Below are 13,580 nucleotides of genomic sequence, written 5' to 3'. Positions count from 1 at the left end.
AAATATGTTAGATATGTCAGCTTTTCGTTTTGGTGATTGTATTAAAGGTAAACCACCTTCCTCTGGTATGAGAGCTTTTATTTTTGAAGCCATCTCTTCAAGGTCCTCCTCTACACTATGTAAACTACTTATATCTTTTATCAAAAAAATTGAATCAACAATTTTTTTGACAATTTGATTACAATTTCGAATCATTTTTGTTCGCAATGACCTTCTACGTGATGTCAGGTCTTCTATTTCTTCTGTGAGGGGCAGCTGCAACACTGGAACATCATAGTGTCCCTCCCATGTGTCTTCCTTTACTATCTTATTCAAACATTGCACATCAATCAAAAAGAGAGGATTTTTTGTATACGACTGACTCAGTTTACTCCATCCCCAATATTTGTAAAAATGCTGCAAATATGTTTGCAGGGAAGCAAGAAATTTCTCCAATCACTGCATGTGCATAATGGAGTAGTATCTCCTAAATTGACAATGTATTTTTTCTGCTTGTCGGTTTCACTATTAACCTTGAAAAGTCCCTTTTCAATGTCTACTATGGGAATATCTGTCTGATCAAGTGTGCTGTTCATTCGGTTCATTATGTGAACTATTATTTCCCTGGGCTGATTTTGTAGAAAGCTTGGAATATATTCTTTGTATTTTCTGTAATACTGGGAACTTCTGACATTCTTCTCCACATACCTATGCATTAAAAATATATATTTAGTTGTTTATTAATTTATTTATGTACAGAGTATTAATTTAGAATGAACAAAAAAAATCTGAAAGTGAATCTACATTCATATTTGTCAATGTGTACCTATTAGCAGTGAAGCTATCTATCAACTTATGTCATCCTATGTTAAATCCAGATATGATAGACGAATAAAAGAGGAGTACTTTGATATATAGGCATACTTGATTAAGGCTACTTTCACACCTGCATTTAGGTGCGGATCCGTCTGGTATCTGCACAGACGGATCTGCACCTATAATGCAAACGCTTGCATCCGTTCAGAATGGATCTGTTTGCATTACCATGAACAAAAAAAAATATATACACATATATATATATATAATTTTTTTTGTTCATGATAATGCAAACGGATCTGTTTTGACTTACATTGAAAGTCAATGGGAGGCGGATCCGTTTTCTATTGCACCATATTGTGTCAGTAAAAACTGATCCGTCCCCATTGACTTACATTGTAAGTCAGGACGGATCCGTTTGGCTCAGTTTCGTCAGACGGACATCAAATCGCTGCAAGCGGCGTTTTGTTGTCCTCCTCCAGAGCGGAATTGAGACTGATCGGAGGCAAACTGATGCATTCTGAGCAGATCCTTTTCTATTCAGAATGTATTGGGGCTGAACTGATTCGTTTTGAGCCGCTTGTGAGAGCCTTGAAACGGATCTCACAGGCGGACCCAGAAACGGCAGTGTGAAAGTAGCCTAAGTTTAGAATTTTTGATTAAGAAGAAGAGTTAATCCTGACAGGACTACTAGGAGGAGTCCTGCTTACCCCTGCCACACAGATTTATTTTAAACTCGCCCAATATTAGTGTATAAACACAGAAGAGTATGAATCACTATGTGAGGGTATGGTAATTGGGGTTCTACATTTCTATCCAAGGACTGCTGTCAGGATTTACTTTAATGTAAAATCCAAAATCAACTTCAATTCATATATTCCTATATCTCACATAGTGATGAGCGGCAGGTGCCACATTCGATTTCGACAAAATTCGCGAATATTCGATAGAATATTCGTTTTATATTCGTCGAAATCGAATATTCGCCATTATTCTAGTTATCGCGATTAATATGCAATTTAAATAATCGCGTATTGCGATTTCCTTTTTTAAACTTGAAGGCTACTCTCCTAGTCTCCTATTGAAATAGCAATGCGATTATTTCAAGTTATAATAATCAAATTTAGATTTCAACTTAGCACTGCTATATTCCATATTCGTTAATTCTAGCCTAATATGGAATATGGCAGTGCTAAGCTGAAATCGAAATTCGATCAATTCAAGTTATAATAATCGAATTACGATTTCAACTTGGACCTGGTTTACTATGGTTGGCTTGGTAGAATTAGCGAATATGACGAATGTATTCCTCATATTCCACAAAACGAATATGGCGAATGTATTCGTCATATTCCACAAAACGAAGATAACGAAGTATTCTGCATCTTCGTTTTAGCTACCTATTCATCAACTTCGCTAATTCTAGCAATCATATAGGAAAGTTTACTATAGAGACAGCTAAGTTTAATTCGCTATGCGATTATATTACTTTGCTTTTTTAAAAAAAAAAAGAGAATAATTATAATACCTGATAATTATTATAATTATTCTATTTATAAAAAAAAAGCTAAGTAATATAATCGCATAGCGAATTAAACTTAGCTGTCTCTATAGTCAACTTTCCTATATGATTGCTAGAATTAGCGAAGTTGATGAATAGGTAGCTAAAACGAAGATGCAGAATACTTCGTTATCTTCGTTTTGTGGAATATGACGAATACATTTGTCACATTCGCTAATTCTACCAAGCCAACCATAGTAAACCAGGTCCAAGTTGAAATCGCAATGCGATTTATATAACTCGAAGTAATCACATGGCGATTTCAACTTAGCACTGCCATATTCCATATTCGTTAATTCTAGCCTAATATGGATTTTGAACTTGAAATCGCAATTCGATTATTTAAAGTTATAATAATCGAATTGCGATTTCAACTTGGACCTGCTATATTCCATATTAGGCTAGAATTAACGAATATGGAATATAAATTACAATCACATTACGCGATAATGACAACTACGTAATTATCGAGTAAGGCGATTTATCTTTGTATGTATAATGATCCACAAAAGTTAGCTTAACACCATATTAAAGTTACAATCGCATTACGCGATAATGACAGCTACGTACGCGAATACAACAGTCTGATTTACTAGTGTTTGGCTCAATATCAATAAGTTTCATTCGTACGCGAATACAACTTAGAGCAAGGTACCAATATGAAATTTGCCTGCCTATACAGTCTACTATGTTTGGTTAGTTATCTCGATAAAACGTAATTTAAATAATCGTGAGCGTGCGTCCATGCGTGCGTCTGTAGGGGCGTTGCTGGGATCGCATAGAGAGTGGGGAAAGACCGATTCTACAGAGGAAAATGGCAAGAAGCAATTTCGATGAGGAAGAGCTGGAAAATTTCATCACTGTAAGTAATTCTACTGGAAAAAGTATGTCACTGTGCTTTTGTCCAAGTCCAAGGTGCGGCCACTGTTTCAAGTCACTCTTAAAGGGGTGGTCACTGTTCTAGTCACTGTTATAGGTGCGGCCACTGTTCCAAGTCACTCTTAAAGGGGCGGTCACTGTTCTAGTCACTGTTATAGGTGCGGCCACTGTTTCAAGTCACTCTTAAAGGGGTGGTCACTGTTCTAGTCACTGTTATAGGTGCGGCCACTGTTCCAAGTCACTCTTAAAGGGGCGGTCACTGTTCTAGTCACTGTTATAGGTGCGGCCACTGTTCCAAGTCACTCTTAAAGGGGCGGTCACTGTTCTAGTCACTGTTATAGGTGCGGCCACTGTTCCAAGTCACTCTTAAAGGGGCGGTCACTGTTCTAGTCACTGTTATAGGTGCGGCTACTGTTCCAAGTCACTCTTAAAGGGTCGGTCACTGTTCTAGTCACTGTTATAGGTGCGGCCACTGTTCCAAGTCACTCTTAAAGGGGCGGTCACTGTTCTAGTCACTGTTATAGGTGCGGCCACTGTTCCAAGTCACTCTTAAAGGGGCGGTCACTGTGCTGTTGTCCAAGTCCAAGGTGCGGCTACTGTTCCAAGTCACTCTTAAAGGGGCGGTCACTGTTCTAGTCACTGTTATAGGTGCGGCCACTGTTCAGAGTCATTCTTAAAGTGGCGGTCACTGTTCTAGTCACTGTTATAGGTGCGGCCACTGTTCCAAGTCACTCTTAAAGGGACGGTCACTGTGCTGTTGTCCAAGTCCAAGGTGCGGCCACTGTTCCAAGTCACTCTTAAAGGGGCAGTCACTGTTCTAGTCACTGTTATAGGTGCGGCCACTGTTCCAAGTCACTCTTAAAGGGGCGGTCACTGTTCTAGTCACTGTTATAGGTGCGGCGACTGTTCCAAGTCACTCTTAAAGGGGCGGCCCCTGTTCTGGTCACTGTTATAGGTGCGGCCACTGTTCCAAGTCACTCGTAAAGGGGCGGTCACTGTTTTAGTTACTGTTATAGGTGCGGCCACTGTTCCAAGTCACTCTTAAAGGGGCGGCCCCTGTTCTAGTCACTGTTATAGGTGCGGCCACTGTTCCAAGTCACTCTTAAAGGGGCGGTCACTGTTTTAGTCACTGTTATAGGTGCGGCCACTGTTCCAAGTCACTCTTAAAGGGGCGGTCACTGTTCTAGTCACTGTTATAGGTGCGGCCACTGTTCCAAGTCACTCTTAAAGGGGAGGGCACTGTTCAAGTGACTCTTAAAGGGAAAGCCACTGTTCAAGTGACTCTTAAAGGGAAAGCCACTTTTCAAGTGACTCTTAAAGGGGAAGCCACTGTTCAAGTCACTCTTAAAGGGGAAGCCACTGTTCAAGTCACTCTTAAAGGGAAAGCCACTGTTCAAGTGACTCTTAAAGGGGAAGCCACTGTTCAAGTCACTCTTAAAGGGGAAGCCACTGTTATAGTCACTGTTAACCACTTCAACCCCGCTAGCTGAAACCCCCTTAATGACCAGGCCACTTTTTACACTTCTGCACTACACTACTTTCACCGTTTATTGCTCGGTCATGCAACTTACCACCCAAATGAATTTTACCTCCTTTTCTTCTCACTAATAGAGCTTTCATTTGGTGGTATTTCATTGCTGCTGACATTTTTACTTTTTTTGTTATTAATCGAAATTTAACAATTTTTTTTGCAAAAAAATGACATTTTTCACTTTCAGCTGTAAAATTTTGCAAAAAAAACGACATCCATATATAAATTTTTCGCTAAATTTATTGTTCTAGATGTCTTTGATAAAAAAATTATGTTTGGGCAAAAAAAAAATATGGTTTGGGTAAAAGTTATAGCGTTTACAAACTATGGTACAAAAATGTGAATTTCCGCTTTTTGAAGCAGCTCTAAATTTCTGAGCACCTGTCATGTTTCCTGAGGTTCTACAATGCCCAGACAGTAGAAAACCCCCACAAATGACCCCATTTCGGAAAGTAGACACCCTAAGGTATTCGCTGATGGGCATAGTGAGTTCATATAACTTTTTATTTTTTGTCACAAGTTAGCAGAAAATGATGATTTTTTTTTTCTTACAAAGTCTCATATTCCACTAACTTGTGACAAAAATAAAAACTTCCATGAACTCACTATGCCCATCACAAAATACCTTGGGGTGTCTTCTTTCCAAAATGAGGTCACTTGTGGGGTATTTATACTGCGTTGGCATTTTAGGGGCTCATATTCGTGCAAAGTAGTTTGCAATCAAAATCTGTAAAAAATGACCGGTGAAATCCGAAAGGTGCACTTTGCAATGTGGGTCCCTTTGCCCACCTAGGCTGCAATAAAGTGTCACACATCTGGTATCGCCGTACTCAGGAGAAGTTGGGGAATGTGTTTTGGGGTGTCATTTTACATATACCCATGCTGGGTGAGAGAAATATCGTGGCAAAAGACAACTTTTCCCATTTTTTTTATACAAAGTTGGCATTTGGCCAAGATATTTATCTCACCCAGCATGGGTATATGTAAAATGACACCCCAAAACACATTCCTCAACTTCTCCTGAGTACGGCGATACCACATGTTTGACACTTTTTTGCAGCCTAGATGCGCAAAGGTGCCCAAATTCCTTTTAGGAGGGCATTTTTAGACATTTGGATCCCAGACTTCTTCTCACGCTTTAGGGCCCCTAAAAAGCCAGGGCAGTATAAATTCCTCACATGTGACCCCACTTTGGAAAGAAGACACCCCATGGTATTCAATGAGGGGCCTGGCGAGTTCATAGAAATTTTTTTTTTGGCATAAGTTAGCGGAAATTGATTTTTTTTGTTTTTTCTCACAAAGTCTCACTTTCCGCTAACTTGGGACAAAAATTTCAATCTTTCATGGACGCAATATGCCCCTCAGCGAATACCTTGGGGTGTCTTCTTTCCAAAATGGGGTCAGTTGTGGGGTGTTTGTACTGCCCTGGCATTTGAGGGTCTCCGCAATCATTTCATGTATGGCCAGCATTAGGAGTTTCTGCTATTCTCCTTATATTGAGCATACAGGTAATGAGATTTTTTTTTCCGTTCAGCCTCTGGGCTGAGAGAAAAAAATGAACGGCACAGATTTCTTCATTCGCATCGATCAATGTGGATAAAAAAATCTCTGCCAAAAAAAAAAGGAGGGGAAAGGCGTCTGCCAGGACATAGGAGCTCCGCCCAACATCCATACCCACTTAGCTCGTATGCCCTGGCAAACCAGATTTCACCATTCACATCAATCGATGGATGAATAAATCATTGGCGGGATTTTTTATTTATTTTTTATATACAAAGTGTTTGCCAAAGCATAGGAACACCGCCTCCTCCTCAGCTCATATGCCTCGGCAAACGTATCTTTTACTGCAGAGGAGAAATCTTGTCTTGCAGCACCGCATACACCGACTTGTGTGTAATCTGACAGCAGCGCAATGCTTCTGTCAGAATGCACATCAGTGCTGCAGCTAGTCGATCGGCTGGTCCACCTGGAAGGTAAAAAAAAAAAAAAGAAAAAACCAGGCCGCAACGCAATAATTTTATTAACTTTGGAACAGAACATATAAACTTTAACTTTTTGAACTGAACATTAACCTTTTTGCTTACTGGTGTTTTTTCTTTTTTTTTTACCTTTATAGAACAAACCTCTCCTTCCCCATGGGACAATGTGCAAAGCGCAAATCGCCCAAAGATGTGGCGAAGTGCGTTATGCACTTTGTCCCAGGTGAAAGGAGACATTTGCAGCAGCTCTGTGTGAATGGGCCCTAATAGCCCTGTGTGCCTGTCCTGGTGAGATGTGATCCCTATGCTAGGTGTACCTGTGTGTGGTACTTCCGGAAACACTCCCCTAAGCATAGGGCAGGGTGGTCAGGGCAGTCAGGACAGAAATAGCGGGTGTCATGCCTTATTCCACTCCTGCTACAGACACGACATCTTTTTCGGGGTGACGGTTGGGTTGAGGTATCGGCAACGACATTGGGGAAATGTCGCTCGTGTAGACGGCTAACTACACTGGTGGATTGGGCCACGGAACCTCCTGGGTACAGGAAGTTCTCGATGATCTCTTCCTGAAATTTGAGGAAGGATCGTGTTCTCCCAGTTTTACTGTAGAGAACAAAACTATTATACAGAGCCAATTGAATCAAATATACAGACACCTTCTTATACCAGCATCTGATTCTGCGGGAAACTAAATACGGAGACAACATCTGGTCATTGAAGTCCACCCCTCCCATGTGAAGGTTATAGTCGTGGACTGAGAGGGGCTTTTCAATGACACGGGTTGCTCGCTCAATTTGTATTGTCGTGTCTGCGTGAATGGAGGAGAGCATGTAAACGTCACGCTTGTCTCTCCATTTCACCGCGAGCAGTTCTTCGTTACACAAGGCAGCCCTCTCCCCCCTTGCAAGACGGGTGGTAACGAGCCGTTGGGGGAAGCCCGTGCGACTAGCTCGCGCGGTGCCACAGGCGCCAATCTGTTCTAGAAACAAATGCCTGAAGAGGGCCACACTTGTGTAGAAATTGTCCACATAAAGATGGTTCCCCTTGCCGAATAAGGGTGACACCAAGTCCCAGACTGTCTTCCCACTGCTCCCCAGGTAGTCAGGGCAACCGACCGGCTCCAGGGTCTGATCTTTTCCCTCATAGACACGAAATTTGTGGGTATAGCCTGTGGCCCTTTCACAGAGCTTATACAATTTGACCCCATACCGGGCGCGCTTGCTTGGGATGTATTGTTTGAAGCCAAGGCAGATGTTTTGCTCTGGGGTATACAAATCTGCAAATCTCTGGTTGAAATGGTATATGAGGGGCCGAATTTTGTGGAGCCGGTCAAAAGCTGGGTGGCCTCTGGGACGGGAAGTGGTGTTGTCGCTAAAGTGCAGGAAACGCAGGATGGCCTCAAAACGTGCCCTGGACATAGCAGCAGAGAACATGGGCATGTGATGAATTGGGTTCATGGACCAATATGACCGCAATTCATGCTTTTTAGTTAGACCCATGTTGAGGAGAAGGCCCAGAAAAATTTTAATTTTGGAAACTTGGACTGGTTTCCACCGGAAAGGCTGGGCATAATAGCTTCCCGGGTTGGCGGTTATAAATTGTGTGGCATACCGGTTTGTTTCGGCCACGACTATGTCTAAGAGCTCCGCAGTCAAGAACAGCTCAAAAAATCCCAGGGCCGAACCGATCTGAGCTGTCTCAACCCGAACTCCAGACTGGGCGGTGAAAGGGGGAACTACAGGTGCGGCTGAAGTTAGGGACTGCCAATCAGGGTTTGCCAGCACCTCAGGGATTCTAGGGGGTCTACGGGCCCGTCTTTGCGGTCGCTGCGATGGGGTAACTAATGCATGTGCCACTGTACCAGCTTCAACTGCCCTTCTGGTGCTTGCCACTTCACCAGGTTGTACAGCAGTGCTGGTACTAGGTCCAGGGAGGGCTGCGCTGCTGGTGTATGCCTCACCACGTAATCCGACAGCGCCAGCCCCACTCTGCTGCCCTTGAAGCGGATCCTGCACAACCTGTGGTCTAGCGACACGGGGCCGGGTACGCCTGGTGCTATCAGGGACCTCAGCCTCATCGTCCGAACTTTGGGTCAGAGTGCCACTGCTTTCTACAGGTTCATATTCTGACCCGCTAGATTCGTCAGATGAGGGTTCCCATTCCTCATCCGACTTGGTCAGAAGCCTGTAGGCCTCTTCAGAAGAATACCCCCTGTTTGACATTTGGGCAACTAAATTTAGGGGTATTCCCTGAGACCACCCAAGAAAAAAAGCAAGCCTGTCTTACAAATGGGAGGATAGCGAAGTACCGGAGGCCGCTGCGGTTGATAAAAAATATCAAAACTATTTTGTCACTGCGGTGGGGCGGGTGTGGGCGAACGCACGTGTGGGCGACTGATCAGGCATGATCGGGCAAACACTGCGTTTTGGGTGGAGGGCGAACTAAAGTGACACTAATACTATTATAGATCTGACCGTGATCAGTTTTGATCACTTCCAGATACTATAAAAGTACAAATGCTGATTAGCGATACGCTAATCAGCGAATAAGGGACTGCTGTGCGGTGGGCTGGGCGCTAACTGATCCCTAAACTACCTAACCAAGGGGCCTAAACTATTCCTAAAACCTAACAGTCAATACCAGTGAAAAAAAAAAGTGACAGTTTACACTGATCACTTTTTTCTTTTCACTAGTGATTGACAGTGGCGATCAAAGGGGTGATCAAAGGGTTAATTGGGGCGCAGGGGGTGATCTGGGGCTAAAGTGTAGTGTTGGTGCTACTCACTGTGAAGCTTGCTCCCCTGCTGGATCCAACCGACCAAAAGGACCAGCAGAGGAGCAGGGCAGCCATATAACACATCATATTTACTAATATGATGTGTTATCTGGCTTTTGATTGGCTTTTTTAAAAATCATCAGCTTGCCAGCCGCGATCATTGGCTGGCAAGCTGATGACGCGACCCCCCTTGAAGAAATGCCGGCCCGCATTGCGCATGTGCGGGCCGGCTAAGCACGTCATCTCGCGTCTTGCGAGATGACGTGTATATGCGTCAGTCTGCCTGCAGCTGCCGCCTCCGGACCGCAAATCTGCGTTAGGCGGTCCGGAGGCGGTTAAAGGGGAGGTCTTTGTCAAAGTCACTATTAAAAGGGCGGACTCTGTCAAGGTCACTGTTACATGGGAGGCCATTGTTGAAAGTCACTGTTAAAGTAGGGTTCACTGTGGAGTTTAATTCTTATATTTGCTTTGAATAAAAATGTTTTTACTATTACTTTACTTTCATATAGTTCCATAGGGAACTATATAAATATGTACTCGTTTGCCATTTTCATATTAAATTATATTTTTTTATGGTTAAGATGACTATAATTACTAATAATTGTATTTTACAACTTTGGGATTACATCCTTTAATTGTTATATTGCAGAATATGTTGGAAAAGGGGTATGATGACAGAAATTGTCAGGGAGAAAAACAGGCAATTCTGAGGAGAATGCAAAGAGGCATTCCAAAAATGCTTATCTTAAAAAATGGTCCGACCTAAAAAGGCATCGGATGGACCTCGTCAAAGAGGTCAGAGACAAAAATTGTCCCAGTACGATGCTTACATTATTTTCTATCACCCACCTATTGTTATTTATGTGTTCAGTTATGCAAATAAGTATTTCTATCCCTTTACAACTGATAACTTTGTTCAGTGGTGTTGAACCGATGGGACGGGTGCTAGAGGCGGCACTCGGAGCCCTCTCTGTGGGCCGCATACCCTTGAAAAGTTCTAAGGCGTACTAATCTGCTTTAGACATTTCCTACCATACAGCTTGGCAGGCACACTATTAACAGCACAGTCAGCATATTGAATGTAGGCAGGCTGTTACAGCAAAATGATAATTGTGTGGAAGACAGACTATACTGGTATTCAGGTACAATGGGAACGTTGGAAATTTGCAATAAATAGTTTAGTTGGGTTTCTCTTCTGCCTAAAAGTTCTCCAGCACGGATTTAGTAAATGTTGGGACACGTAGCTGATTATCCCTTTACAATATATACATACACTCACAGCGAGATACAGATATATGATGTAAACCCTTATCCAATGTCAAAACGGTTGACTTGGTCCACCTCATTGGAATAACCCTGCAACAGTACCTTCCGAACCAATACCCCCCGCAACCTCATCCTAGCTATTAACATACTCAACTGTAAACCATCTGAAAGACTTCATTCATAGTTTCATCGAACACCTAATCATGTGAAATCAAACATAGGGGTAATCATTATCCCATCTAGATCCCACCATAGATTAATTTGTGTACCATTAGCTTTTTTTTTTTTTTTTTTGCTTTGCTTGTTTATCTTGGAATTTTTGTAACATTTGTTCATTACAGGGGCTACTCTTCCAAAAGTGCGCCCTAAGCGCTCCAACAAGAAGAAGGTAGTGGAAGAGGAGATGATGGAGGATGAGGAGGATGAGGAGGATGAGCAGGAAGAGGAGCAGCCAGGACCATCAGGGCATCAGGCCCATAGCCCACCGGAGGCAGATAATGTCCAGGAGGATGAGGAGGAGGAGGAAGACGAGTTGGTGACCACCCCCCGCCAGGAGGGTAAATATATTCTGTTGATGTTTTAATGTCCCTACACACATACAGGTGTCAGTTTAGTCTTCACCACAGGCAGATTTGATTCAAGAAAACAATTATAAACAAGTTCAAGTTCAACCTCTAATTGTTATTCAGACTTCAGATATTACATAACCTAAAGTCCCACACTTTGCGCTCGCTCCAAGCAGTGTAACAAAAATATTAGTATATCACCAATCTTTAGGGTCTGTCAGAGACCATCCTCATTTCTCTGCAGGTTCAGTTTTCACATCTCCTGTCCACACTTGAAAAGAACAGAATTTTTAATCCAAACTTTATTAAAAAAAGCTTGATGAAGTACAGGAGTGACCTGTGCCACTATATCTGTCTGGGCACTCAGTCCATTAACACGGACCCTAATTAATTCCACGGAAAGTTTTTTTTACAGCTAGCTTATGTTACTGGTGTACTGATTTCCGTAAAGTATCTGAATGAGGCATACTGTTTAATATTGGATGTAACGAGCATCCAAAATATAACATTTTTCTTAGACTAAAAAATTAAAAAGTGCACAAAACCATATTAACATTTATCTAAAAAATGGTTTAAAAACTATAAAACTGTCAACAAAGAACGTACAACACACAACAGTATTATAAAACATCAACACTATAAAGTAATTAATCTACATAAAAAGCATCAACTTAACTACTAAGTCCATAACCCTAAAGTCTAAAGAACTATTATTAATCCTAACTAAACCAATATATAATGGATTAACAGAGTAACATAGTACATAACGCTGAAAAAAGACATTTGTCCATCCAGTTCGGCCTGTCATCCTGCAAGTTGATCCAGAGGAAGGCAAAAAAATTTCACCACTTTAGGGGAATAAAAAATTCCTTCCCGACTCCAATCAGGCAATCAGAATAACTCCCTGGATCAACGATCCCTCTCTAGTAGCTATAGCCTGTAATATTATTACTAGAGTTGAGCGGATACCTGGATGTTCGGGTTCGAGAAGTTCGGCCGAACTTCCCGGAAATGTCATAGCAGAGAATCAGGCTTCACGTCAGCCACCACTGCAACAGTCCATTGTCATATATTTAGGCCCAGCACCCAGGCAGAGGAGAGAGGTCCCGTAACAGAGAATCTGGATTCATGTCAGCAGAGAATCAGTCTGCATGTCATAGCAGAGAATCAGGCTTCACGTCAGCCACCACTGTAACAGTCCATTGTCATATATTTAGGCCCAGCACCCAGGCAGAGGAGAGAGGTCCCGTAACAGAGAATCTGGCTTCATGTCAGCAGAGAATCAGTCTGCATGTCATAGCAGAGAATCAGGCTTCACGTCAGCCACCACTGCAACAGTCCATTGGCATATATTTAGGCCCAGCACCCAGGCAGAGGAGAGAGGTCCCGTAACAGAGAATCTGGCTTCATGTCAGCAGAGAATCAGTCTGCATGTCATAGCAGAGAATCAGGCTTCATGTCATTCACCACTGCAACAGTCCATTGTCATATATTTAGGCCCAGCACCCAGGCAGAGGAGAGAGGTCCCGTAACAGAGAATCTGTCTTCATGTCAGCAGAGAATTAGTCTGCATGTCATAGCAGAGAATCAGGCTTCACGTCACCCAACATTGGAACAGTCCATTGGCATATATTTAGGCCCCGGCACCCAGACAGAGGAGAGGTTCATTCAACTTTGGGTAGCCTCGCAATATAATGGTAAAATGAAAATAAAAATAGGATTGAATGAGGAAGTGCCCTGGAGTACAATAATATATGGTTAAGGGGAGGTAGTTAATGTCTAATCTGCACAAGGGATGGACAGGTCCTGTGGGATCCATGCCTGGTTCATTTTTATGAACGTCAGCTTGTCCACATTGGCTGTAGACAGGCGGCTGCGTTTGTCTGTAATGACGCCCCCTGCCGTGCTGAATACACGTTCAGACAAAACGCTGGCCGCCGGGCAGGCCAGCACCTCCAAGGCATAAAAGGCTAGCTCTGGCCACGTGGACAATTTAGAGACCCAGAAGTTGAATGGGGCCGAACCATCAGTCAGTACGTGGAGGGGTGTGCACACGTACTGTTCCACCATGTTAGTGAAATGTTGCCTCCTGCTAACACGTTGCGTATCAGGTGGTGGTGCAGTTAGCTGTGGCGTGTTGACAAAACTTTTCCACATCTCTGCCATGCTAACCCTACCCTCAGAGGAGCTGGCCGTGACACAGCTGCCTTGGCGACCTCTTGCTCCT

Source organism: Bufo gargarizans, chromosome 2 (genome assembly GCF_014858855.1).
Source record: "Bufo gargarizans isolate SCDJY-AF-19 chromosome 2, ASM1485885v1, whole genome shotgun sequence".
NCBI classification, from domain to species: domain Eukaryota; kingdom Metazoa; phylum Chordata; class Amphibia; order Anura; family Bufonidae; genus Bufo; species Bufo gargarizans.
The sequence above is the reverse complement of the archived record's forward strand: the minus strand, read 5'-3'. Positions refer to the sequence as shown.